This window comes from Schistocerca serialis, chromosome 4 (genome assembly GCF_023864345.2).
Source record: "Schistocerca serialis cubense isolate TAMUIC-IGC-003099 chromosome 4, iqSchSeri2.2, whole genome shotgun sequence".
NCBI classification, from domain to species: Eukaryota; Metazoa; Arthropoda; class Insecta; order Orthoptera; family Acrididae; genus Schistocerca; species Schistocerca serialis.
The window spans coordinates 250796878-250802877 of NC_064641.1; positions in this window are offsets into that span (position 1 = coordinate 250796878).

Here is a 6000-nt window from a genome sequence, read left to right on the forward strand (position 1 = left end):
AGGGGATCAACTCGGTATGGCCCCAGGTCAAAGTATGCATTGTATAATTTCTTATGATCATACCACCTCAGTTTTGTTTGTTGTGAAACTTGCCATTGCTGTCTTTGTGAATCTAACCATTCTGAAGCCAACCTAAGATTAATTTAAGATGTTTCATTTTTCTGTGAAGTTCGTCATCCTATCCTTAATGTGTGTCTATTATTTTAGACAAAATAGTGCAATAGTTATGAGTCTGTATTCTTTTGGGGCTTCTTTATGCTCTCTTTTAAATAATGGTACTACCTTGTCCCTCTTTTGGCATTTTGGGAAAAGTCCATTCTTCACTTCAAAATTTACCAAAAATATCAGAGGCTTAATAAGACATTTAGCATAGTATTTTCCCATGTTTGCTGGTATACCAGCCAATTCCTCTGTTAGTTTGTATTTTAGTTCTCTAATATTTTTTGAAACTTCCAAATCATGTTTGAAATCTGAATAAACTCTCATGCATCCTTTCGCTACTATTCATCCTCTTTGTTAGTACTATGTTTTATTTAATAATTTCTCAGCTATGCCTACATAGTTCTGACTGAAGGTACTGCACACGTCTCATAGATCTGTCTTGCTTCCTCTGCTTGTTCATATTTTATTTTTACTCTTTAAGAAATGTGATTCTTTTATATTCTCTTTATGCAGGGTGCCCCAGGAAGAATGGTAAATGTTCAGCGATATGACAGGAACAATAATTTGAAGCAAAAACCTTCATATGAACATATGCCCTATTCTGAGTGTTTTTTCTTTATTCTCTGTGTGATTCAGTCATTGTCATTGTTTACAATGTACCACAATAGTAAAGAGAAAGTTGACACAAACAGTTTGTTATGTGACACTTTTGGTCTATTGGAGTAAGGAACTACCTAAAATTGCCTACAAAAACTACACTCCTGGAAATGGAAAAAAGAACACATTGACACCGGTGTGTCAGACCCACCATACTTGCTCCGGACACTGCGAGAGGGCTGTACAAGCAATGATCACACGCAAGGCACAGCGGACACACCAGGAACCGCGGTGTTGGCCGTCGAATGGCGCTAGCTGCGCAGCATTTGTGCACCGCCGCCGTCAGTGTCAGCTAGTTTGCCATGGCATACGGAGCTCCATCGCAGTCTTTAACACTGGTAGCATGCCACGACAGCGTGGACGTGAACCGTATGTGCAGTTGACGGACTTTGAGCGATGGCGTACAGTGGGCATGCGGGAGGCCGGGTGGACGTACTGCCGAATTGCTCAACACGTGGGGCGTGAGGTCTCCACAGTACATCGATGTTGTCGCCAGTGGTCGGCGGAAGGTGCACGTGCCCGTCGACCTGGGACCGGACCGCAGCGACGCACGGATGCAGGCCAAGACCGTAGGATCCTACGCAGTGCCGTAGGGGACCGCACCGCCACTTCCCAACAAATTAGGGACACTGTTGCTCCTGGGGTATCGGCGAGGACCATTCGCAACCGTCTCCATGAAGCTGGGCTACGGTCCCGCACACCGTTAGGCCGTCTTCCGCTCACGCCCCAACATCGTGCAGCCCGCCTCCAGTGGTGTCGCGACAGGCGTGAATGGAGGGACGAATGGAGACGTATCGTCTTCAGCGATGAGAGTCGCTTCTGCCTTGGTGCCAATGATGGTCGTATGCGTGTTTGGCGCCATGCAGGTGAGCGCCACAATCAGGACTGCATACGACCGAGGCACACAGGGCCAACACCCGGCATCATGGTGTGGGGAGCGATCTCCTACACTGGCCGTACACCACTGGTGATCGTCGAGGGGACACTGAATAGTGCACGGTACATCCAAACCGTCATCGAACCCATCGTTCTACCATTCCTAGACCGGCAAGGGAACTTGCTGTTCCAACAGGACAATGCACGTCCGCATGTATCCCGTGCCACCCAACGTGCTCTAGAAGGTGTAAGTCAACTACCCTGGCCAGCAAGATCTCCGTATCTGTCCCCCATTGAGCATGTTTGGGACTGGATGAAGCGTCGTCTCACGCGGTCTGCACGTCCAGCACGAACGCTGGTCCAACTGAGGCGCCAGGTGGAAATGGCATGGCAAGCCGTTCCACAGGACTACATCCAGCATCTCTACGATCGTCTCCATGGGAGAATAGCAGCCTGCATTGCTGTGAAAGGTGGATATACACTGTACTAGTGCCGACATTGTGCATGCTCTGTTGCCTGTGTCTATGTGCCTGTGGTTCTGTCAGTGTGATCATGTGATGTATCTGACCCCAGGAATGTGTCAATAAAGTTTCCCCTTCCTGGGACAATGAATTCACGGTGTTCTTATTTCAATTTCCAGGAGTGTAACTTCCATAATAAAATCTTTAAAAACAAAGCATTCTAGTGGTGACGATGAAATATCAACAAAGTTAATTAAGGCATGTTCTTGTGAGATTAATACAATTCTAAATTACTTGTGTAACCAGTCAATTATAACTGGAACATTTCCTGACTGGCTAAAATATGCAGATGTTAAGCCTCTATTCAAGAAAGGGGATAAAGAGATACCATCAAAGTACAGACCAATTTCATTTTTGCCAGCATTCTCAAAAAGTTTAGAAAAAGTAATGTACAGGCAGCTTCTCAACCATCTGACCACAAATAACATATTATCAAGGTCACAGTTTGGATTTCTGAAGGGTTCTGATATAGAGAAGGCTATTACACCTACAGTGAAAATGTACTTAATTCATTAAATAACAAGTTACAAGCAGCAGGTATTTCTGTGATTTGTCAAAGCCATTCGATTGTGTGAGCCACAATATCCTTTTAAATAAATTAGAATTCTATGGTGTCACGGGCAGTGCAGCGAAATGGTTCAAGTCATACCTCGCTAACAGGAAACAAAGGGTGTCAGTGCAAGGGACTAGTGAATTAAGTCATCAGTCATCATCAGAATGGGAAGAAATTACATGTGGTGTCCCACAAGGATCCATCTTGGGGCCATTGCTTTTTCTTGTGTACATTAATGATCTCTCATAAGTTACACTGCCAGAAGCAGAGTTCGTTTTGTTTACAGATGACACAAGTATTGCAATAAATAGTATGTTGAGTGCAGTTCTAGAAAGATCTGCTAATGATATTTTCATGGATATTAATAAATGGTTTAAAGCCAACTCACTGACATTAAACTTCGAAAAGACTCACTATATACAATTCAGAACCTGTAAGAGGTTTCCACCCACTATATGCATAAAGTATGAAGAAGAGGAGATAGAAGAGGTTGACAGTCTTAAATTCCTGGGATTACAACTTGATAATAAATTCAGTTGGGAGGAGCACACCACAGAACTGCAGAAACGCCTTAACAGATCTGTATTTGCAATTCGAGTGTTAGCAGACAAAGGCAACATAAAAATGAAAAAACTTGCATACTTTGCCTACTTTCATTCCATAATGTCATATGATATAATATTTTGGGGTAACTCTTCAAGTCAAACAAAAGTTTTCAGAGCCCAAACGCCTGTAATACATATTATTTGTGGAGTAAATTCACAGACGTCATGTAGAAACCTCTTCAAAGAACTGGGTATACTAACTACTGCCTCTCAGTATATTTACTCCTTAATGAAATTTGTCCTAAATAATATATATCTTTTTCCAACAAACAGCTCAGTTCATACATACAATACCAGGAACAAAAATGATCTGCACAAGGACTTAAAAGCACTTACTTTAGTTCAAAAAGGGGTCCACTACTCAGGAACACTCATCTTCAATAATTTGCCAGCAAATATAAAAAATTTAGTTACAAATAAAGATCAGTTTAAAAGGAGCCTGAAAGACTTACTAGTGGCCAACTCCTTCTACCCCATTGACGAATTTTTTAATAGAAACAAATGATGTATTGTTTATATTCATACTATTAGTATTGTTATTTCAGCTTTAAAAAAAAATAAAAAAAAAAAAAAAGGATTGACATGTTCCACATCCATGAGGATCTCCTCAGCACAGATCTATGGAACAAAAAACTAATCTAATCTAATCTAAAAAGTGTCCGACCTTCGGCCAAAAAAAATATTTCGAATAGCAGACGGGGTTGGGACCCTAATGCCCTTCAAAGTAGGCCCCTTGTGCTTGCACCCACTTAGCCCATCGATCCTTCCACTGCTGGAAGCACATCTGGAAGTCTTCTTTTGGAATGGTTTTCAGCTCCATTGTCGTGTTCGACATTATCTTTTCCCTACTCTCAAAACAGGATCCTTTCAGTGGCGTCATCAATTTTGGAAACAATCAGAAGTCGCAAGGAGCCATGTCTGGAGAGTAGGGAGGTTGTTGAATGGCTGTAATGCCATGTTTGGCAAAGAAATTTTGGATCAAGTGGGATGAATGTGCGGGGGCATTGTTGTGATGCAGTTGCCAGTTTTTCGTCATCCAGATGTCTGGTCTTTTGCGCTGAACTGCATCGCGGGGTCACCGGAGAACATCTTGATAGTACTCCTTTGTCACTGTTTGTCCTTGTGGTGCACATTGTGATACACAATACAATGGACATCAAAGAAGACAGTCAGCATCACCTTGATTTTGCTTCACACCTGCCACACTTTCTTTAGCCTTTGAGACTTGGGATGCTTCCATTGTGACGACTGTCTTTTTGTTTCTGGATTGTACCCGTACACCCATGACTCATCTCCAGTTATCACGGTGTTCAGAAGCCCAGGTTCAGTGTTGATGATGTCCAGAAGGTCCTGTGCAACATCAATACAGAGGTCTTTTTGTTCTGGTGACAACAACTTGGGCACGAATTTCTCAGCCATTCGGTGCATGTTCAAATCACCATGCAAAATTGCATGTGCAGGATCTTTACTCACTCCAACCTCTTGGGCAGTCTCCCACATGGCTTAATGATGAACTGCCATCACCAAATTTTGCACCCTCTTAACAACAGCTGCACTCCAAGCAGTTTGGGATCTGCCAGAACGCTGGTCACTCTCTGCTGATGTGTTGCCATTTTGAATCGGTTGAACGACTCCTTAATTTGTGTTACACCCATCGCATCTTCTCCAAACACCTGTTGAATCTTACAAATTGTTTTTCTTTGAGAATTGCCAAGCTTTTGACAAAATTTGGTGCAGTGTCTTTGCTCAACACATTAAGTCATCTTGAGGGAATTGGTAATCCGATGAACACATTGTGGAGCACCTGAATCAGTGACCGACAGGCAGTGACTGACGCGCTGGAAGGCGGGTACAAAATTCACGCATGTGCCTAAAGCTCTCTTCCTTTACAGAGTACAGTGGCAACATGTTATCATCTGTATTTTGTGCTGGAAAATCAAGGGTTGGATACTTTTTAGACAGACCTTGTATGTTACAGTGCAAACGGACTGCGTGAGATTTTCAGTATTCTCTCTCTCTCTCTCTCTCTCTCATTGCACAAACTATTACTCGTAGAGAAAAAGTGGATAAGAACTTTCTTGCAGGAAATTTAATGTAGTTTAATTTTGTAATGAAACATGGTTTCGCTAGAGGCTGTAGTTTTTGAGTTATTGAAGAAAAACATACAAAAGTGACAGTAAATGCGCTCTATCTCATAAACCATTTGGAATAGAGCACATGTCCGAATGAAGTATTTTGCTTCAAATGAGCATTCCTATTATGAGCTTGGCTATTGACCATTCCTCCTGGAATACCCTGTACAATTCCAGATTGTTTTATAGATTTTTGGAAAGTATCTGTTTCTAGTGTTTGCTGTCATGCTTTTGATTTTCTTATCTTTGTATTATATGCCATATTCCTGTTCCTCTAAGCATTATGACTGGCTTATTGTCTATCTTTCTGGTAATTTTCATATAGCTCTTTCAGTTCATTTCTAGGTTTCTTTAATTTCCATGGTGTTCCAGTTCTTGTTTGATTTATCACAAACAGTTCTGTGTACTTTTTGGCAACCTACATTAATGTGATTCATTTGTTTCCCATAGTATTACACATAAAATTAAGATTGATGCATGTTAGAGCCATAAAC